The sequence below is a fragment of the Schistocerca nitens genome, chromosome 4, assembly GCF_023898315.1.
Source record: "Schistocerca nitens isolate TAMUIC-IGC-003100 chromosome 4, iqSchNite1.1, whole genome shotgun sequence".
NCBI lineage: Eukaryota > Metazoa > Arthropoda > Insecta > Orthoptera > Acrididae > Schistocerca > Schistocerca nitens.
The window spans coordinates 259,328,905-259,353,478 of record NC_064617.1 but is presented as its reverse complement, the minus strand read 5'-3'; positions in this window follow the sequence as shown (position 1 = coordinate 259,353,478).

The window sequence follows — 24,574 nt, the reverse complement described above, 5'->3', positions numbered from 1 at the left end:
GGACCAGCGTTCGTGCTGGACGTGCAGACCGCGTGAGACGACGCTTCATCCAGTCCCAAACATGCTCGATGGGGGACAGATCCGGAGATCTTGCTGGCCAGGGTAGTTGACTTACACCTTCTAGAGCACGTTGGGTGGCACGGGATACATGTGGACGTGCATTGTCCTGTTGGAACAGCAAGTTCCCTTGCCGGTCTAGGAATGGTAGAACGATGGGTTCGATGACGGTTTGGATGTAGCGTGCACTATTCAGTGTCCCCTCGACGATCACCAGTGGTGTACGGCCAGTGTAGGAGATCGCTCCCCACACCATGATGCCGGGTGTTGGCCCTGTGTGCCTCGGTCGTATGCACGGCGCCAAACACGCATACGACCATCATTGGCACCAACGCAGAAGCGACTCTCATCGCTGAAGACGACACGTCTCCATTCGTCCCTCCATTCACGCCTGTCGCGACACCACTGGAGGCGGGCTGCACGATGTTGGGGCGTGAGCGGAAGACGGCCTAACGGTGTGCGGGACCGTAGCCGAGCTTCATGGAGACGGTTGCGAATGGTCCTCGCCGATACCCCAGGAGCAACAGTGTCCCTAATTTGCTGGGAAGTGGCGGTGCGGTCCCCTACGGCACTGCGTAGGATCCTACGGTCTTGGCGTGCATCCGTGCGTCGCTGCGGTCCGGTCCCAGGTCGACGGGCACGTGCACCTTCCGCCGACCACTGGCGACAACATCGATGTACTGTGGAGACCTCACGCCCCACGTGTTGAGCAATTCGGCGGTACGTCCACCCGGCCTCCCGCATGCCCACTATGCGCCCTCGCTCAAAGTCCGTCAACTGCACATACGGTTCACGTCCACGCTGTCGCGGCATGCTACCAGTGTTAAAGACTGCGATGGAGCTCCGTATGCCACGGCAAACTGGCTGACACTGACGGCGGCGGTGCACAAATGCTGCGCAGCTAGCGCCATTCGACGGCCAACACCGCGGTTCCTGGTGTGTCCGCTGTGCCGTGCGTGTGATCATTGCTTGTACAGCCCTCTCGCAGTGTCCGGAGCAAGTATGGTGGGTCTGACACACCGGTGTCAATGTGTTCTTTTTTCCATTTCCAGGAGTGTATTTCGTTGTAGAGTTCTCATTTAGATAGTTGCGGTTGTTATGTAACTAAGGTTAAAATCAGTCGTTTAAAGAGAGACGCTTTGTTCCATGTTCAAGGATCCATACCGGAACTACATTCACCCATCCGTGAATGGAGGCCATGGCACACGCTAACTCCCGCTTATTTAATATTATTATGGGCACTGCCGATTGTATGGAGTTTCCATTTTCTTTGGATATTAGTTGTTCAGTGGAGCTGTACACCGCATAGTCTATTGAAGGACGACTGTAACCTTGATATTACAATTTCTTATCTCATTTATCAATAATAACACGAAATCACTGTAATTGTCTTTTGATTCACTCCATCCCACAGCCAGCGCTTCCGTCAGTAGTGAACGTGAAGACTTGCAATCGGCGCAATATAGTTATGTTCATGTTTGTACATAATCTTGCTTTTACATTTAACATGTCGATGTGTAGTGATCTTCATAGTAGTGGGGTGTACATTTCCACTGTGAAGCGACTAGTAACACTGGTGGATAATTTCTTGTAAAAATTTAAAATCATAAGATCCGGTGCTGACAGCATAGCTCTGTTGAAACCAGTCATCCAATAAAATGTCTTTCAGTAATCTTGGCATGTAAAGTTTTCTTCAGTTACCTTACATCGTCACATCGCGTGCTCTTACTATAAGAGAGAACACAAAGACACTCTTAGAGGTCGCCAGGAAATTAGGTGAGAACCTACAATATATGTCAAGCCCCCATATATTCTTCGTTGCACCATGAAAGCTCTCACTACTTCTGAACATGTCGATCAAAACAAGGACGGATCTCGTTAGTGCTCATTGGTAGGTCAAACTTTAGCATAAAAGAGGCACATTTTCAGGGAAATTTCACTGAAGTCATATTAGTTACATACTGTACTCAGTTTAGTTGAAGAAAGACGTAGGAGGCTTTCACCACTATGACGTCCATCACGAAACGAGCTAGTATTCCTCCTTTTTTACTTCACGCCTAATCAATGACTGTTCCATACTGACATGAACAGTGAGATCTGAGCATAAGGACTTTAACATTTATGCCATGAAGACTGTTTTATTAGTTCTTTTACCACTGCCACAAAGATTCGCGATAAAGCCCAACAGTGCGCCACGGAATACCACTTAGACGTTTCACACTAAAATTCTAGATAGCAAATCTGTTCCCGCCACTCTGAAGTTTTCCGAGGAAGTTCAGTTCACCAAAAATTAACGCAATTTTCACGTCTGCCCGCATGGCTCACTCGGTAAGATTGGAAAACAATAATTGGGTAATCAATAGACTTATGGTTGGAATCTTGCTATGGTATTTTTTGTTTAATTTTTTTCCTTTAGTTCGAAAACTACATCATTGAAACATAAAATTCATCAAATATATGCAGATTTACATACATCAAATCATCATTTTTGTATGAAAAATGCACATCTTCTTGTTTATAACTATATATTACTTGCAGAACTCCAGTTTTCGTAGCAAATATTAATTCTTAGTTATCGATATTGAATAAAATATGGCTATTTGCGATATTTTTCAGTTTAAACAACCTTTATTGACAACGTTTTATGAAATATCGATAGTTAAGAATGTATATTTCCACTATATTCCATATATAATTAGAAACATATAGAATGATGACCAGATACATGTTAATTAGCAACTATTTGATGAATATCGTATTTAAATGATGTCGGTATTCGAACTGAATGAAAAAAGTAAACCAAAAAAAACACCACAGTGAGATTCGAACCAAGGATCCATTGATTACGTGAACCACACGGGCCGCCGTGGAAAATTGTCTAAACTTTAGTCAATTGAAGCTCCTCGGAAAATTTCGAAGTCGATTTTTCTCGAAAATTTGTCAAGGTTGAATCAGTCTGCTTTGACTAGTTAATGTTTAACTTCAGAACTTCGCGTACCATAAATATAAAGAATTACAAAAATCCGTTTTCCAGGGGGGTCACCTTTTAAATTAGGTTAAGATTGCTTTTTATTACAGTAGTCCATCCCATCTGTATTACTGATTTGCTTTTAGGAAGAACTATTTACACCTCAAGCTATATATATATATATATATATATATATATATATATATATATATATATATATATTTTTTTGCACCAAAGTAAGCAGCTCACGAATTGGCCTTGGATAGGGAAAAATCAACGCTAATGGAGCAACCTTACTGATGTACAACATTTCACCACTGTTTTGCGCCACTCCTCTCAAAACCATCGACTAGCTCACACAACGAATAGAGAAATCAAAAGCGATGCCGACATCGAAACGGGAGAAATCTTTGAAGATAACTGTCGACAGTCTAGAGCTGGAGAATGTGATGCAGCTCAAGTCCTTGGGAAGCCTGCTGACAAAGGATGACCGCTGCGCAAATTAAATTCGAGCAAGAATCGCCATGGTCAACGCAGCATTCAACAAGAAGGGGACTCTGCTGATCAGCAAGTTGAATCTGGAATTAAGGAAGAAACTGCTGAAGCGCTACATCTGGAGCGTTGCACTGTAGAGAGCAGTGACGTGGACGAAGAGAAAAATTGGGAAAAAATACCTGAAAGTTTTGAAATGTGGTGCTGGAGAAGAATAGAGAAGATCCAGTGAACAGATACGACGATATGCTGAGAAGAGTAGGAGAGAAGAAAACTATTCTGAATACGATCATTTACGACGTCATTGAAGGGCAGATCAGAGGAACTACAGGACGAAGAAGAAGAAGAATCTAACATCCTTATGAAAGATGGAATGAAATACAGCAGGCTGAAGGAAGAAGCTGAAGACAGGGAATTCTCCATACAAAGGCATAGACCTGCCACTAGGCATAAGACTGTATAATAATAGTAACTGCGACTTCGAAAAAGTAATCAACCTTTCCATATGTCTTGGTGAGAGATAGAGTGTCTGTGCTTATATGTCTTGAATTTCGAGATTACTTCTTGAAGCAAACAGGACATACACATGGCTGTTGATATACTTTCCGGGATGTGAGGTCGTGGTCCAAGAACTTTTCTGCTCCTTACGTTTCGTCCAGAACTGCGCTGGACTTCTTCAGAGGCGCTGCTCCGCTGAGTCTTGCCGACTGACTGGTAGGGTGTCTGAGAGCGACTTATATATTGTGAGAAAGGGGGGCGTGGTTCAGGTGACACGTGATGAGCAGTGATAATCCATAGCAAAGATAAGGTTGACTATCGATTACCACCTTGTCAAAGATAAAAATTGTTAGCAATTTTGTAGAGCCACTGTCCATATATCGCTAAGTTTCATAGCCTCCTCTTTCCTAATAAAATTATCGTGATGTTTATAAATTTCGATAGCTTCTCTATATAGCCGTGGATAGTAATTTAACGTTGTAGATAAAACTTCGGTATCCGAAAACTTCAGTTGGTGGTTGCCTGGTTGAAGAGCATGTTCCGCTACAGCTGACTTTTCTATTTTTCCAAGTCGACAAAGACTTTTATGCTCTTTCAGTCGGGTGTTTACGCTTCTTTTGGTAGTACCAATGTAAACTTTACCACAGGTACATGGAATTTTATACACACCACATGTCGACAGGGGAGGGCGTTTATCCTTCATCTTTCTCACAATATATAAGTCGCTCTCAGACACCCTACCAGTCAGTCGGCAAGACTGAGCGGAGCAGCGCCTCTGAAGAAGTCCAGCGCAGTTCTGGACGAAACGTAAGGAGCAGAAAAGTTCTTGGACCACGACTTCACATCCCGGAAAGTATATCAACAGCCATGTCACCCGGTCGTGAAAGCCTTCATTCTACAAGGACATAGACAGTTTAAATGCAAGGCTGCGATTCGTTGGCTCCAATTTTTGGCAGCGCCGCACACTTTTGTTGGTGCACAATGCTGGATGGACCACTGCCACGTGCCTCCTCAGGCGCTCAGCGGTTTTCAGTGCTGCTGATGGAACCTGACGTTCTGCAATCCATCCACCTTTTCACAAAGCGCCGCTATGTCTCTTCAACCCATTGTCTGGCTACTTTCCACTCCAGCGCCCGTCCTCACCCCAATTTTCCTAGAAACCACCGCTTCTGACACTAAACTGGCTCTTTCCGTATTTATTTTCGGCGCCTCGCTAGAAGACAGCTCGCAGAAATTCTTGAGCGTACCTCTTTCAGGTGTTATTAATCGTAAGGAAACGATGTGCATGAGTAATCTTGATATTTCCAGCTTGTTTTGTACAGTCTAATTCGTGGCAGCATTATATCCTTGATGGGACTGTCGGTTTATGTAGCAATATTCATAAGGATCAGTAACAAAAAGAACAAAATAAAATGCTGTCTAATGAGTAAACAGCACAGATTATGTAAATAGCACAGATTACATTTGGCAAACTAGATAATGTTTTCAAAACCAAGTTTATGAAGATTGTGGAGCGAAATGAGTACAGTCACTGTGTATTAACAGTATTTAATTACATCTAGAGACGTACCAGAGCTCTATTTCTGCTCCTGGTAGATTTTTAAAATACTGGCTGTGCAGCAGCAATCTGTCTTTTATAAATCTGCAGCTCCAATGGTTGACTTAGTCGATTACAGAATACTTAAGAACGCCATTATGGTCGCCTTCACTTTAACGTTTTGTATTTGTACTAGGCACTATTGCAATTTCTGTTTGCAGTTAAAGACCTAACACAGGGATGTGAAGACGACGTATATTTACATGTTTTTTTTTTAGGTTCTGTCATGTGCTAAAGCGCGGTTATGCCATTTGATAATGGCCACACAGCGGAAACTACTGTACTGTGTTGTACAAATAAATAATTGTACAGTTCAAAGGCGACTATCACGTCATTTACAAAATTTTACATCAGTGTAAACCCATGATACGAAAAATGGTTGAATATTTACGACATATGTCTCTTTTTATTCACATTTAAAATTATATCTGCTGTGAGGTTGAAGCATGTAATATTACGTCCTCACGCTTGACAGCCTTTGGACAAACTGCATTTTGAAACATGAGATTGAAAAACCTTAAAAAAAAAACAGTGCAATGGTCCAGACATGGTTAAGTATCGTTGTACCAACAATGGTCACGATTTTCTGAAGATATCATGCCTCCTATCTCGCCATCACGAAAATCATCTTAGAAATAGCTTATTGCTGTATGATTTTTTCAAATAGTTATCGAAACGATTTACAAGTCACCAAACCCCACGGAATTGTATTTTTGACTGTGCTTAGTGGCAGAAAATGTAGGCCTTGGGTGATAAGGCTAACTTTCTTTTGTGAGATAATGAAGTAACGTTCATAACTTGAGCCAAGGAAAGTGGGTCTTCAGCTAAGCGTATTCTACAGACTTCAAGTAATGGGGTAAGAACTGGGGTGAGGAGTGTTTGTACATTGAGGAGGGGTTTGAGGTTATGTGCTTGCTAGATAGTATCATTTCCGTGGCCCGTGCGGACATGCGAAGAAGAAGACAGAAAAATGTCGAATGTCACTGATATCAATAAATTTTTTATTGTTATTGTGCCACTACAAGCCGGCCGTTGTGACCGAGTGGTTCTAGGCGCTTCAGTCGGGAACCGCGCTGCTGCTACGGTCGCAGATTAGAATCCTGCCTCGGGCATGGCTGTGTGTGATGCCCTTAGGTTAGTTGGATTTAAGTAGTACTAAGTCTAGGGGACTGATGACCTCAAATGTTAAGTCCCACAGTGTTCAGAGCCATTTGAACCAATAAACTTGCCACTACAAGTTGTGTACTAAAGTAAATGAAATGTTAACTTGACTCAGGAAACGATTTCACTTCTATTGATTACTGAAGTAGGTAGTCAAGTTGACTATATTTCCTACAAATAGATAAATTGAACTACTGTGGTGAGATAAATTCTTTCATGTGAGAGGTTTATTGTCAAAATAAAATCTATAGCCGGCAGAGAATCTGCAAGAAACCTGCATCATCATTAACCGCAGCTTTATTCAAACATGGCGGTAAATATCTTGTAGGTGGTCCACGGGAAGGACGTCTTACACCGGCGATAACACTCGTAATCGTCGATTTAGCACAGAGTGTGACATTGGACCACTAGCGATTGCAGGTGTTTGAAATAGCTGATGCCCTATGTATATCAACGGAAAGAGGATTGTACGCAATGCGCATAGGATTACTCTTAACCATGAGAAAACTCTCTGGAGCTGTGCGTCGCATTTTGAATGATGATCAAAAACTAATGTGAAAACAACCTTCCTTCATTGAGTCTCGGGTTGCATAAATGCTATCGTTACCCTTTTCGACTTCTTATAAAATAATGAGATCAGAATATTAATTTAGATCAACCCAAAGGAAGTCGGGGGTAGTAAAGAATACCAGAAATGAGAGATTAACCATTAACTTAACCTCGGAACTGGGAACTTGCAGTACAGGAAATGAAGGAATTCTGCTATATGGAAGCATTATAACGTTTAATGGTGCAAGGTAGCTTGTTTTCAAATTGCAATGTAAACCTAGCATGTGTCGCAAAAAAATTAGTGTGCTCTGCTAAATAATGACTGGGGAAATTTATGACTACTAAATGAAACATTAATCACAATTACTTTGATTTATTCCGATAAAATTATTGATAAAACAAATGAAAAAACAATGTCAACATTGTGCAAATTTATCATTGGTGACATGGTTGGAGACCGTGGCTGTTATTTGAAGACAAATGTTGATGGTGTTGAGACCGCAACCAGCGACAAATTTATTTTCAGTTCCTTTATTCAAAGGGTACCGTTACCAGTCTCGAATCATTATGATTCATCTTCAGACGGTTCATACTTTCATTACAACGTTTTTTTCACAGATTAATTGTTCTAAAATATAAGTAATACATAATTATAGGCACACAGATGGTTGCGTTATAGATTTTCATTGGATATTTGTAAGCACTTTGATTGCATCAAAACATGTGATATGTGCTAGAAATCTTTTCTGTGACAAATGTAAAGTGCTCATCGAGGAAAATTTATGTGCAACGATAAGAATGCAGTGGAAATGTATTCACATCTGTTGAACGAATGCAATGAAAAGAAACACTCCAAACCGACATTTCACGTAAGTCACATCCAATGAAAATCTATAACGCAACCATCTGTGTGGCGTGCTTATAATTATGTATTATTTATATTTTAGGACAATTGTACTGTGAAAAAAAACGTTGTAATGAAAGCATGAACCGTCTGAAGATGAATCATAACGATTCGAGATCGGAAACGGTACCCTTTGAATAAAGGAACTCAAAATAAGTTTGGGGCTGGTTGCTGTCTCAACACCATCAACAAATGTCAACATTAACATAACAAAACCTTGGCGTATCTGAGATAGGGGCCAGGGGGGAAGATGCTAATAATCACGCATTTGAATTAATTATAATCGCGAAAGCAGAATTTTCAATGGCGTTAAGAAAAAGGCTTCAGAGTGAATCTTGAATTACTGTAAAATGATTTTAATGTCCCTACACACCGCCTTGTGGTTGTGACTCGATCTCATTATAGTTTTTGCAAGTGGAAGCTGATGTGGCTGCAGAATCCATCTTCGGCAGAACCAATGACCCTCGCCATCGGCTAAGTGCGTGTCAGCTCGAAATTTTTCGAAGCCCCCGATACATCGGCTCAGACGGCGCGGCAGGCCATAGGAGACGACATCGGTTCTCACTGTGGCAGTGGAGGCTCCAGAAGATCGAGTGTGAGGTGAAATGATCTCTGATCGAATGTTTACTACAAGGAAGCCTCGAATTGTAGCTTTTTGTGTCTATTACCAAATTCAGATTGACTGGCCTCTAGGCCGGCCACGGTGGCCGAGCGGTTCTAGATGCTTCAGTCCGGAACCGCGTGACTGCTACGGTCGCAGGTCCGAATCCTGCCTCGGGCATTGCTGTGTGTGATGTCCTTAGGTTAGTTAGGTTTAAGTAGTTCTAAGTCTAGGGGACTGATGACCTCAGATGTTAAGTCTCATAGTGCTCAGAGCCATTTCAACCAGTTGAACTGGCCTCTGGATCTTCTGAGTGCTGATCGACAAAAATGCTCCTTAGAAAACAGTAATCCCCTTCCTCCAGCTGGTTAACCAACAACGTTTGTTGTACCATCTTCAACTGAAAAAAGTTGCTTACTGTCTCTCTATCTCTCTCTGTGACCAATGAGGCGGTTGCTCGTCATCACTGTCCCATTTCTTCTCTAACGTGTAGTTTATTTACGTTAGCCAAAGCTGGTGTTCCTTACATTACATAAACAATGGTTTTCTTCTTTGGAAGAGCGCAGAAAGTTGAAATAAACACTTCACATAATATGCAAAAAACTGGTGATTTCTCAAACTGGGGAACAATCAAGAATGGGGTGCCGCAAGATTCGGTCTTGGGTCCTCTGTTAATGACTTGTCATTCTATATTCACGAAGATGCAAATCTGGTACTTTTTGCCGATGATACAAGTATAGCTATCACACCCAACAGACAAGAATTAACTGGTGAAATTATAAACGATGTTTTTCAGAAAATCATTAAGTTGTTCTCTGCAAATGGGCTCTCATTTAACTTTGACAAAACGCTTTACATACAGTTCCACACAGTAAATGGAATGACACCATTAATAAATATAGACTTCGATCAGAAATCGGTAGCTAAGGTAGAATATTCCAAATTTCTAGGTGTATGCATTGATGAGGGGTTGAACTGGGAAAAACACACTGAGGATCTGCTGAACGTTTGAATTCAGCTACTTATTCTATTAGGGTCATTGCCAATTTTGGCGATACACATCTCAGTAAATTAGCTTACCACGCCTATTTTCATTCTCTGCTTTCGTATGGCATCATATTCTGGGGTAACTCATCACTGAGGAAAAGAGTGTTCACTGCACAAACTCGTGTAATCAGAATAATTGCTGGAGCCCATCCAAGATCATCCTGCAGACACTTATTTAAAGAGCTAGAGATCTTCACTGTAGCATCACAATATATATATTCACTTATGAAATTTGTTATTAACAATCCGAACGAATTCAAAAGTAATAGCAATGTACATGGCTACAACACTAGGAGAAAGGATGATCTTCACTACTCAAGGTTAAATCTAACTTTGGCTCATAAGGGGGTAAATTATACTGCCACAAAAGTCTTTGGTCACTTACCTAATATCATCAAAAGCCTCACAGATAGCCATATAGCATTTAAAAGGAAATTAAAAGAATTTCTTAATGGCAACTCCTTCTAATCATTAGATGAATTTTTGGATATAGTAAGCGGGTAATTTCCCCAACCCCCACCAAAAATACATAAATAAATAAACAAAAATAAAAAATAAAAAATTAAAAATATTAAGTGTCGTGTAATATTTTGTGTAATGTCATATCTTGTACAGACACCTTTTATTAAGCTGACACGTTCCACATCATTACGAACTGACGTATTCATGATCTGTGGAACAAGGACTAATCTAATCTAATCTAATCTCTTCCAGAGGCAATACATTCAGCAGAGTCTCACCTTTTCAAAGGTCCTTAGCTGCGAGACACCAATGCATGTTTGACTTTTTATCTCTGCATCTGTTGCTTTCTGTAGAAATAGTGAACTTTCAGCATTTGTGCTCAATAGTACCTTCTGCTGAAAAGCGAATCTTCTCACTCCACTTCCAAGTTGTAAAATGTTTTCGCCAGAAGTTTGCCTCAAAGGAGATCCTATCAGTGCTTTTTCAGAACAAATCTGGACGTCCCAGCGTGTCACTACAAAAGCGTGCCCAATGGCCAGTGGGCTGTTGACACTCGCCTCGCTCTCGGCAGGACTTCTGCGAACTGGCACCAGCGTGGCGGCTGTCCCTGGCCATTCACATGCTTTTTCCATTTTCAGATTGCTTTCAACGTTCTCTCACTTCTGCGAGGCATCTAAATCCGAATCAAAAGAAAAAGGAGAGAGTAAGGGTGCATTAGTCAGGTACTGACCACCACTAGTACTGCTGTTTATCGCATTTCTTGACACCAGTGAAATATCATGATCAAACGGATCTTTAAATAAGAATTTGCTTTCGTTACGTTACTACTTTCCGAAAGACGGTTGTGTAATAAAGAACAAAATAAGGAGTATCTGAGAAGCAGACTAGCATAAATGTCCCCACTAAAATAAGTATACTAGAGCCAAACTTAGACTTAACTTGAGGAAGAACTTCCTGAGAATGTTCGTTTCGAACATAACATTGTATGGTAGTCTTTAACGGATTGCATATACTACGAATCTGTACCCAGCACTAAGTCCCAAGTGATTGGAAAAAAGCGCAGGTGACTCCTGTATACAGGGTGGTCCATTGATCGTGACCGGGCCAAATATCTCAAGAAATAAGCGTCAAACGAAAAAACTACAAAGAACGAAACTTGTCTAGTTTGAAGGGGGAAACCAGATGGCGCTATGGTTGGCTCGCTAGATGGAGCTGCCATAGGTCAAACGGATATCAACTGCGTTTTTTTAAAATAGGAAACCCTATTTTTTTCACATATTCGTATAGTACATAAAGAAATATGAATGTTTCAGTTGGACCACTTTTTTCGCTTTGTGATAGATGTCGCTGTATTAGTCACAAACATATAACTCACAATTTTAGACGAACAGTTGGCAACAGGTAGCTTTTTTAGATTAAAATACAGAACGTATCTACCTTAAAACGTTGTATTTCGGTTGTTCCAATGTGATACATGTATCTTTGTGAACTTATCATTTCTGACAACGCATGCTGTTACAGCGTGATTACATTAAAATACCACATTAATGTAATAAATGCTCAAAATGATGTACGTCAACCTCAATGCATTTGGCAATACGTGCAACGACATTGCTCTCAACAGCAAGTAGTTCGCCTTCAGTAATGTTCGCACATGCATTGACAATGCACTGACGCATGTTGTCAGGCGTTGTCGGTGGATCAACGATAGCAAATATCCTTCAACTATCGCCACAGAAAGAAATCCTGGGACGTTAGATCCGATGAACGTGCGGGCTTGGATGATGTCGTCCAGGATACCGAGCAGCATACATAGCACACGCCCGTTGGGCATTTTGATCACAATAGCCATACATCAACACGATATCGACCTTTTCCGCAATTGGTAAACGGTCCATTTTAACACGGGTGCTTCGACGACCAATCCACCTGTCATGAAATATGCTATTCAATACAGCTTCAACCGCACGCGAGCTATGTGCTGGACATCCATCATGTTGGAAGTACATCGCCATTCTGTCATGCAGTGAAACACCTTGTAGTAACATCGGTAGAACATTACGTAGGAAATCAGCATACATTGCACCATTTAGACTGCCATCGATAAAATGGGGGTCAATTATCCTTCCTCACATAATGCCGCACCATACACTAACCCGCCAAGGTCGCTGATGTTCTACTTGTCGCAGCCATCGTGGATTTTCCGTTGCCAAATAGTGCATATTATGCTGATTTACGTTACCGCTGTTGGTGAATGACGCTTCGTCGCTAAATAGAACGCGTGCAAATAATCTGTCATCGTCCCGTAATTTCACTTGTGCCCAGTGGCAGAACTGTACACGACGTTCAAAATCGTCGCCATGCAATTCCTGGTGCATAGGAATATGGTACGGATGCAACTGATGTTGATGTAGCATTCTCAACACCGTCGTTTTTGAGATTCTCGATTCTCGCGCAATTTGTCTGCTACTGATGTGCGGATTAGCCGCGACAGCAGCTTAAACACTTACTTGGGCATCATCATTTGTTGCAGGTCGTGGTTGACGTTTCACATGTGGCTGAACACTTCCTGATTCCTTAAATAACGTAACTATCCGGCGAACGGTCCGGACACTTGGATGATGTCGTCCAGGATACCGAGCAGCATACATAGCACACGCCCGTTTGGCATTTTGATCACAATAGCCATACATCAACACGATATCGACCTTTTCCGCAATTGGTAAACGGTCCATTTTAACACGGGTAATGTATCACGAAGCAAATACCGTCCACACTGGCGGAATGTTACGTGATACCACGTACATTTGTGGCTATTACAGCGCCATCTATCACAAAGCGAAAAAAGTGGTTCAACTAAAACATTCATATTTCTTTACGTACTACACGAATATATAACAAAAAATGTGGGTTCATATTTAAAGAAATGCAGTTGATAGCCGTTTCACCTACGGAAACGCCATCTAGCGGGCCAACCATAGCGCCATCTGGGTTTCTCCCTTCAAGCTAGATGAGTTTCGCTCCTTGTAGTTTATTCGTTTGATGTTTATTTCATGAGATATTTGGCCCGGTCACTATTAATGGACCACCCTGTATAAGGTAGCTAAAACAATGGACCCGCAAAATTACAGGCCAATATCGCTGACATTGGTTTGCTGCAGAATTCTTTAACTAATTCTCATTCTGAACATAATGAATTTCCCTGAGAGGGACAACTTGCTGTCTACAAATCAGAAAGCATCACTCGTGCGAAATTCAGCTTGCGCGTTCCTCGTCCAGTATCTTGTGAGCCATGGATGACGAGCAACAGGCAGATTCCATATTCCTAGATTTCCGAAAAGGGTTTGACACGTTCTCTATTGCAGGCTGTTAATAAATGGCACATGGAATAGGTTCCCAGATACGTGAGTGGCTCGAACACTTCTTAAGTAATAGAACCCAGCATGCTGTCCTCGGCGGCGAGTATTCATCGTCAAGAGAGCCCCAGGCAACTGTGATATGACAGCTCTTATCCTCTTGGTACATAAGTGATCTGATTGACAGGGAGAGTAGCAATATGTTGTTGTTTTCTGATGAAACAACGGTGCACAGAAAGATGTTGTCGTTGAGTGACTATAGGATGGATCAAGATGACTTACACAAAATTTCTAGATGATGTGTTGAATGGCAGTTTGTTCTAAATGTAGAAAAATGTATGCTAATACAGACGAGTAGGAAAAATAGTCCTATAATTTTCGAATACAGCATTGATAGAGTTATGCTTGACACAGTCGCGTCGATTAAATATATAGACGTAACACTGCAAAGCGATATGAAATGGAACGAGCAAATAAGGAAGGTAGTAGGGAAAACGTGTGGTCGACTTCGGTTAATTGGGAGAACTTCAGGAAAGTGTGGTTCATCTGTAAAGGAGAGCACGTATAGAACACTAGAGCGATCCATTCTTGAGTACTGCTCAATTGTTTGGTATCCCCACCAGTCCGATTGAAAGACGACATCGAAGCAATTCAGAGGCGGACTGTTACATTTGTTATCGGTAAATTCAGTCAACAGACGAGTAATGCGGAGATGCTTCATGAACTAAAATTGGAATCTCTGGAGGGAAGATGACGTTCTTTTCGCGAAACACTATTGAGAAAATTGACAGAACGGATATTTGAAGTTACCTGTGGAATTATTCTGTTGTTACGAACGTACACTTCGCGTAAGACCACGAAGATGAGATAAAAGAAATTAGAAATCGTGCGGAAGCATATAGATGATAATTTCCCCTTCGCTCTATTTGCTAGTGGAACAGGAAAGGAGATGACTAAGGTACAAGGTACCCTCCGCCATGTATCATATGTTGCCTGAGGAGTCTGTATGTCGGAGTAGACGTAGAACAGGAAACTGTAGTAACAGATGAGTTTCAAATAAGGTGTTGAAGAAAGACGCAAGAAATGAAGGTAAGAAATAGGTCCTACGAAGATTTTCTGGATGGAAAGAATGTGCAGAAAACACTGACTAGAAAACGGGATAGGACAATGGGATATGTTGTATAACATCCGAAAATAACTTTCATAATACCCTTAGGAGACTAAAAAGGAAGAAAATGTGTGGTCGAGGACAGAGATAGGAATATATTCACCCAATAATCGTGAACGTTGGTTGTAAGTGCAACTCTGAGATGAACAGCTTGGCACGGGAGAGGATGCCGTGGTGACTCTCTTCAAAGCAGTCGAACTGACGACTCCCAAAAGAAGCCTTTAGATTATCTGTTTAAGATTAAAAGAAAAGGAAGGATGGTAAAATTTGAAGAATTTTTGTTTGTAAGACAGGCACTGTACCCGTCTTGGGATGTATGCCTAGTCTCATGAAAATGGACTTAACCTGTGTTGCACTTACCTTCCCCAGGAATGAAGCGATGGTCATAGCAGTGGACTGAAGCTGGTGGCCCTGAACCAAAAAAGGGCGAAGTCCATTTTATCTGCCACGAAAGCTGTAGCAGTATTACCTGAGTTTCTTATAGGTGATAAAATAACACCTGGAAAGAAGTACGACTGTGGGTGGAAAAACAAGAGAGCTATTTTGTTTTCAAGGTCCGATCAAGCGCGAAATTTGTCTTAGAGTAGTACTAAATTTAGAGTACCCTCGTCATAGAAAGCAGCTAGTCGTCTCTGCTTTCCGCCAGTTCTCTAGGCTGGTTTGCAGTTCGTTGTTTGTGCCATAATGTTGTCCTCATAGCCAGCGGTTCACGTGAGCAAAGAGATGATAACCGGAGGGATCCCAGTCCGGGCTGAATGGTGGGAGACCAAACACTTCCCATAGAAAACGCTGCAAGAGCGGCTTTGTTGCAGCCGCAGTGTGTGGCCTAGTATTGTCATAAAGGATAGTGTTCGATAGCAACATTCCTCTTCGCTTGCTATGAATTTCTCTTCGAAAACGATTTTTTCGAATCGTGTCATCCACTCGGTGAACAAGATCGTAGGTTCAAACTCTTTTCCTTCCTCACCACCTTGATCATGAACGTCTGTACATCCTCTGCATCTCCTGTATCCAAGTTCCTGCACCATTGCCGCACTTAACTGTAGCGCATGACACTTATGTTATGTGGGCTATGTGAACTCAGGCGGAACCCCTCTGCATGAAGAGGTCGAATGTCTGTACACATTTCACATTTAGCGGAAGACTCTGTTGTTCTACGTATCTTTACGTACTCACTGTGCACTCGGAATTGTAAAGTGCGACGCGACGTGATAGACAGGCGTACTAGAAACACTGCCGAGCACATCTGTGCAAAGCTCCTTGAATTTTAACTGTTTTAATTTCGAAACCGATATGACGTCTTTCTTTTTTTAAAAAAAATGCTTTTTTGATATAAAATATAGAAAAAAAAACAAACAAAAACGCTTTTCATGTGAGACGAAGAATGTTTGATGTTGCTCTCCTTCCATAGTGCGAAGAGTATCAGTTTTGGTTCACATGTCATTTCATGCATAATACAAATATTTGGTTTTTGGTGAGAGATCTGGAACATTTGCGCACTCACCCTCTTGCAGAGCTTCTTGAACGAGAAGCAGCGGCTACAGATTGGAAAAGCAGCCATTAATGGTCGGAGAATGGTATGCTAACGGCATGTCCCATGTATACTGACTGACAAGTGTCCAATGTGCTCCTAGAGAGTTCGGTATACATAGGACAAACATGCAGGAACTGTAAAACAAGAGCCGGCCGGTGTGGCCGTGCGGTTCTAAGCGCTTCAGTTTGGAACCGCGTGACCGCTACGGTCGCAGGTTTGAATCCTGCCTCGGGCATGGATGTGTGTGATGTCCTTAGGTTAGATAGATTTAAGTAGTTCTAAGTTCTAGGGGACTGATGACCTCAGATGTTCCACGTTGCTTAGAGCCATTTGAACCATTTGACAGAAACAGCTAAAAGCACGCTCACAAGCACACACACACACACACACACACACACACACACACATACATACACATACACACACACGCGCGCGCGCGCGCGCGCGCGCGCGCCCGCGCCCGCGAGGGAGAGAGAGAGATAGAGAGAGAGAGAGAGAGGGAGGGAGAGAGAGAGAGAGAGAGTAAACAAGATTCAAACTTGACGCCAAACTCATTTGAGAACAAGCGGACAACAACTGGGACCGGGCACACAATAGCAAGGTTTACAGCGCGTTTTGACAAAGTGAAAAGTTTTATTTGCAAGCGAAATTTTCCAAAATACATGTAATATTTGTGTCTCTTTCTCGGCGGATCATGAGAGCGCTAATAAAGAAGAAGTCACCAAAGCAAAATATCTCGACGACAATGAAATTACGTTTAGATACAAAGTGGTGTGTTAATTCGCGAACCAAATTCACATTAACATCATTTAGTTGCAGATGACAAGCTACCGGTACACGATAATGTCTAGATGGTCCTACCTAATCTTGTAATGTAAAATTAAGGTAATGACAACAACAAACAAAAACTGTCTTTAGGTTGAAAATGTTCACATTTCACACATTTGAAAAAAGAAAAACCACTGACTATGTAAGTAAGATGATGAAACATGTTTGGGTTATATTTTTCATATGACCCAAACACGTTTCAGGAAATTTGGCGCCAAACTAAAAGGTGTACAACTTTGCTTCCACAGATTGCCGATAGGTGGCGACAATGGTAAGTATCGGTCGAAAGAAACAGATCGCAGATGTCAGGCAGTTAGCTTGGACCTCGGTCAACGTAACCTCATTCAAACACTAGTCGACTTGTGTCTGCATCATAAAGTTGTTCTTGATTGAAAATGTCAGTTTACGAGCCTAATTCTCGTCATTTGCAGGAGGTGTTACTGTTTTGTTTCAGTATGAAAAAAAACGGCGGCTGAGTCTGATCGGATGCTCTCAAGTAGGTGTGGTAAGGACGCTATTAGTGAAAGAACGTGTCGTGAATGGTTTCAACGCTTCAAGAACGGTGATTTTAACGTCGTAGACCAGCATAGTGGTGGAAGATTGGTTCAAATGGCTCTGAGCACTATGGGACTCAACTGCTGTGGTTATCAGTCCCCTAGAACTTAGAACTACTTAAACCTAACTAACCTAAGGACATCACACACATCCATGCCCGAGGCAGGATTCGAACCTGCGACCGTAGCAGTCCCACGGTTCCGGACTGCGCGCCTAGAACCGCGAGACCACCGCGGCCGGCAGTGGTGGAAGAGAGAATGTTTTCGAAGATGCAGAATTGGAGACATAGCTGAGTGAAGACTCGCCTCATACTCAAGAAGAATTGGCTCGATTTGTGGGAGTGACACAGCAAGCCATTTCAAAACGTCTCAAGGCAATGAGCAAGATTCAGAAAGAGGGAACTGGGGTCCCGTGTGAGCCGAAACCAAGACACGATGAGCGGCGTTTGTGTGTGTTTGTGAACAGTTGATTCAGAGGCAATAACGGAAGGGATTTCTGCATCGCATTCTGACAGGGGACGAAAAATGGGTTCATTACGATAACCCTAAAAGCAAAAAATCATGGGGATATCCCGGCCATGCTTCCACGTCGACGGCCAAACCGAATATTTACGGCTCCAAGATCATGCTCTACAGTTGGTGGGACCAGCTCGGCGTCGTGTACTATGAGGTGTCAAAACCAAGTGAAACAATCACAGGTGCTCGTCATCGAACGCAATTAATGCGTTTGAACAAGGCATTAAAACGGCCACGATACAGCGAGAGGCATGATAAAGTAATTTTGCAGCACGACAACGCTCGACCCCATGTTGCAGAAGAGGTCAAAACGTACTTGGAAACGTTAAAATGGGAAGTCCTACCTCACCCGCCGTATTCTCCAGATATTGCTCCCTCTGACTATCACCTGTTTAGATCAGTGGTGCATGGCCTGGCTGACCAACACTTCCGATCTCATTAAGAAGTCACAAATTGGATCGATTCGTGGATCACTTGAAATGATGAACAATTTTTTCGACGCGGGATTCGTACACTGCCCGAAAGATGGGAGAACGTTGTGGCCAGCGATGGAAAATACTTTGAATGATGCAAATGTAACCAATATGTTTCATTAAAGCCTCAAATGTTGCGGAAAAAACGGCGGAAGCAAAGTTGTACACCTTGTAATTATATCGAATAATTTTATCCAGAAACACGGCAAACGCAAGAGATGCCAGAGCAGCAAAACCAAATGATGTGTAAGAGCTATTCTCCCTCAAAGCTAGATTTGAAAAGAAATTGAAATTATTCAGGAAAGAGAGGGATCACATTTTATCCTTCTGTCACATTCCCTGATCTCTGTAAATCTAAACGATGTATAAAAATATCGCTGCTAGTACTGCTCTACTTACGTAACGCTATATTTCAGTACATTCTGTCTTCAAACATATTTCTATTGTTACGTTGCTTTTAAATAAAGGAAAAAAGTGGTAACTGAGATAGCACCTTGACTGAACAGACATAGTCTAGCAAGAGGGCCTGATCGAGAGCGAACCTGCGCCCAATTCCTTTCACTGCTGTGTCCACAGTCAAAAACTAATATTTGGTGTCGTTATACAATTTCAGTTATGAGTGATGGCAGTATTAAGTTATTGATGGTTTGTGACTTCTGATATGTTTGTGCTATACACTGCCGCATATACAGCATAGGCAGTTACGGATGTGGCAGTTCAAATATCTGTTAAATAAAGCTCAGGTATGTCTCGACAAGCACTGACAAATATCACTATCATTTCGAAACTCAGTTTATATACCACAGCTTGACGCGACGTTGTTTTGTACATCACTATTTCCAAGTCGTGGATGACACAACACACAAACAAAAATAAACAGAATACGTTTGAAAATGAACAAAGATTAAAGCACTTATAATTACAGAATTGCGATTAGTGCTCTGTCTCCCTGAGGACGCCTACTTTTGCAAAAGTTGTCTGTACCATCAGAGAACTCCGAGATTCGCAAATAATCTGTCAACACTAGTGACTTACCTTAGATAGTTTGTACTGCTGTCGCTATACCGAATCTTTTTCACAACATATAAATACAGATTTTCCCACGGCTATTGAAAGAGTTCTGTAACGTTTCATTTTTAGTTGTGGAAAGTTGTAGTTAAATTTAACCAAGGGATTCCAACGGCACTGATACTTTCCATATTTCTCTAATGTTCACGGAAAATCAATTTCAAGCCACTAACAGGGGGTGTCTTTGACATACAGATTCGCGCAATTAAGTGTTCAAATTACACAAACCGTAATATACTTTTGCTGGGTAAAGTTGACGGACGACAAATGGACCATATCTTATTTCCTGCATGTTACTGAATTCATACCATTACTTCAGTTTCGATATGGAAGCTATAATTTGCATAAAATTATTAATAAATATGGTTGAATTATTTGTGGGTTCAGAACATCATAGAAGGCTCTGAAGTTTTGAAATATGCACAGCAGTACCGATATGGTGCTAAGGGATTGTGGCTTAAAGTAACACAGAATTAGCCTTGTTCTCGACCAGTCTTCAACTAGCAGCTCGATACTGCTAATTTATTAGACAAAACGAAAGTTAAATTTCCAAATGAAAATGTAACACCGTCTAACGGAAGTTCTCACAGATTTATTTCGTTGTTTATTCACTTACGTATTGTTGAGATCACGCCTCAGACGATCTCAGGCATTCAGTTTTGCAAAAAATTCCTTCTACCTCATTTGCTTAAGTCCACTGTCCATTTTACGAATAACTGTCGTTATTATACTTACATTTACCTTCCACGTGCTTTATATTAATGAGACGTATTTTCGGTTTCACTTCATGGGTCGCGGTCCGTAGCTATTCTATTGTCCGCTATATTCTGTCGTTTTTTTCCATTACCGATCCTGTAACTAATACGATGCAACGGCTAGCAGTGCTCCTAGCTATCAGAAAGCTACAGTTATGGTTTGTATATCGGATAAGTGCGAATATTTTCGTTTGTATCGATTTGTAGCATAATATTTGCAATGGAGAACGTATGTAGTTTCACAAAAACCGACAATAAATAATAAATGACACCACATTTGTTTTTCTTCATTAGTCTAAGGACCTTGGGAGGAATGGAAAGGTACATAACAGAACAGATTATTTACGATTATCTTTTAACCTACGGATATTTATTGAAGAATGTCGTCTTCTTAGAAGAACAAGAAATGGATAGTAAACAGAGGAAGGACTAACCTTTTGCAGAAAGACCTCGTATGCCTACTCAACAGCATAAAATTTTGTTCACTACAGTTCCAATCAAGTCAGTGAATATGTAACGTAGGAAACTTTAATGGAATGCAGTACCCACATTATTTAACGTAACAAATAAGCCACAACAACTCTAGCTGAAAGGCAAATCACATTGACATGATAATAAATCGTCAAAGCAAGAAACGTCTTTCCCAATACACAGGAAATGTATTCCACATTTTTGTTACATTTAAGTCACAAACGGCAAGAATCTCCAACATATTCGCTTTCGAAGCAAAAGTAGCTATATTCACAAAAACATTCGTGTATTGGAAAGTCGAAAAACATGTAAGAATATGCGAATCATTATTAGATTCCGTACAAAAATAGTTACCTGTCAAGGGAAGTACCTGTCATAATAAGAACAGACAACAATAGAACAATAACAATACATGTTTCTCATGCATGGAATATTTTTTATATTCTCTTGGTTTCAGAGGTACAAGCTGCAGTTATACACATATTCTAAGGTATTTCTTCGTGAATAAGTTGTAGTTTATGGCACTGAATCAATGAAACTTAGCTGTTTTCACATTTATTGCAAGATCATTCGTGTCTCTATCGATAATTCGCTAATCCTTGGAACGCAATAAAGTAATAACTTTTGTTAATGAAACAAAAAAATGATTAAAAGCGAAAGTTAATCTTACGGCTGCTTTCTCTGTGCTAGTGGCGCTAGTGTCGTTCCAACTGCCAGACTGTATAAATTTTCACAGCCGTGAGCGTCGCGACTGTATGTGTTGTATATATTTATTCTCTAGGTTTCCGTTATCCTTTCTTTTGCATTGATATTACAGTTACAGTAACGTAATGTACATATGACTGATTTAATTCTAATATTGAACGACAAGGTTCAGCCATTCAGTAACCAGCCTTTCGGGACCACAGATTCGTCACACCAGACTTCTCAGAACCTATCCAAGAATAGCCTCTAAAAGTTTGCTCGTTGATTTCATACTCACCAGCACTGTATAGGTATGTTTCTGCTTTCAAGAAGAATGTAGAACCTGTTTAACAGTCACAAAATTAAATGACAGTTGGGGATTACGCATCTGGTGGAGTACGACATCCAGTTAACTGATAACATTCCGATTCTTAAAATGAAAGTTGTTTACACAATGGAGCTGTTAATCAACGCTTTTTAAACTAAGACTCCATCCGGGACTATAAAGATACATCGTTTAAATAAACAAGCGCCCATCCTCATTCTAAAACTGACAACAGCATTGTGACAATCTTGAAGCGTAACAATGAATTAAGTTGTGGTATCGAACGTACAATGCAGAAATTTGTAATAACGCTAGAGCAGCGATTGATCTGACAGCTCTTGGCAGAATCAAAATTAATTAAGCTTGTGTAGATGCAGGAAAAATCTACCAGTCTGTTAGAGTCGGAAAGTCGCTGCCTCTGGTCGTCCTGTTTGTAAGTCAGTTTAATATTGGAAAAATAAAACAGAAACCGCCACTGACTCTCAGCGTCATATCATTCTATCCCTTGACGAATTAACACAGAATAAGTGTCCTGGTTTGCTCTGCATCGTAAAATATTCTTAAAATATTATACGCTAACGTCCTTTTGTCTGTCACGTAGAGAGGATAAATACTACCTGTCTTTTCCACTTCAATGTTAATTTCATTTTTAGCCAAACATGTTTCATCTGTTGGACCAGACATTTTTTACCTACTCACATTAAGCATAATTAGTGGCTTTTATGTTTCCTATTCTTTTCGTGTGTACATTGGTTCGTGTTTAGGTGCTAGATGAATGAACACAGGAAACGGTCAGGAGACATAAAAAACAACTGATGATGACCAATAATGCGTATCTGAAACATATCTGCTTAAAAACAAACATTCAGCTGCAGAAAACGAATAATATTTGTTCCTTTCTACATAACAAATATTACTGAAGTAGTAACTAATGAAGAACGACTGCAGATGTTAAGAACACTCACGTGTATTGCGAAACAATCCTATCGTTCCACGTGTAACAGTAAATCGACGCTCGTGGCTTACTTAATGATTGTCCATTACAGATTTGAGAAAACAAGCTTGCTGATACATCATTCATGCTGTTTGGTGACTCAGTTTTGTGAAAGAGATAGCATACATTACTGTAGCTGCTATCCCACTAAGGTAACTATATGTAACAGTAAATCGTTTGCAGCTACTTTGCATACCACCCAATCGCAAAGCTATACGGAATAACATACTGCAACAGACACAAGTTTAACATTAAAATTCAAGTCGTAATCGTATGCAGTCTAATGATAACAATTTTATTAATGTAGGTGGAAGTCGTGGTTCTACTGCAGAGGAGTAGCCTATGTCTGTCATCGGGCTTGACCCTCTTCCTCCACTGTGCTACCGACCTCGATGTCGTTCTTGCAAACAATTCCGCCAGCACTTCCTCCTGTCTCTCATCGTCATCAACAACGAAAATTCGATACTCAACAACACGTTCACTTTCCCTAAACACTTGACATACAACACATTTGGCGAAAGAAAGATGAGCATGTACGAGAGGAAAGAGAATATTTTCAATTACGGTACGCAGCCCAGCTAGTCTCTCATACACTGCGTATGTGTTTGGATAGGGTCCGCCTTTAGCAAAACACAGTTTTGTTCTTTAACCCAAACATGTTTCACTGCAGTTGCAGCATCTTCAGTGGGCTTTTCTTTCTCATCTGTTAAAGATAGAGAATGTTCTTTACTGTTTGTATACACGTAACTATTAGTTTTTAAAGGGTAATTTCAGATATTTGAAAAAACACGTAAATTATGAATTCATACGTTTTTACCACATGGTGTGGTTTTTCTGATGTGTTGTGTTTCTACAGTGACTGTTTTGTTCCATCTGCAACCACTTTCACCTTGTAGTAGATAAATTGTTTACGCCAAAATTACGATTTGAAATTGTTCAAAATGGTTCAAATGGCTCTGAGCACTATGGGACTCAACTGCTGAGGTCATTAGTTCCCTAGAACTTAGAACTAGTTAAACCTAACTAACCTAAGGACATCACAAACATCCATGCCCGAGGCAGGATTCGAACCTGCGACCGTAGCTTTGAAATTGTTATTTCTATACCTGAAATTAATTAATTCTATGTGTCTGTGTGTGTGTGTGTGTCTATTTACATAATGTTTCACTTACATTTTCTTTTTCCCCATCTTCATCACTCTGAAACACTATATACTGAGTTGCCACTGTCACTGTTTCATTGTTTACCAGCTGTAAAAACAAACATGGCAGGCAGTGGAACAGTTTAAGGTGTAAAAAGAAGATGGCTGACAGTGGAACAGTTGAAGGTGTTCCTGGCGGTTATTCTGAATTTTTCAGAGGTGCTGTGAATTTTGTGTGTGTGGCGGTGGGGGGGGGGGAAGAGGGGGATGGAGTGTGAAAAGGGAGGGAGAGAGAGAGAGAGAGAGAGAGAGAGAGAGAGTGAATGTGATAGTAGGTTTTTGGATATATGTGTATGTATATATGTGTTTGT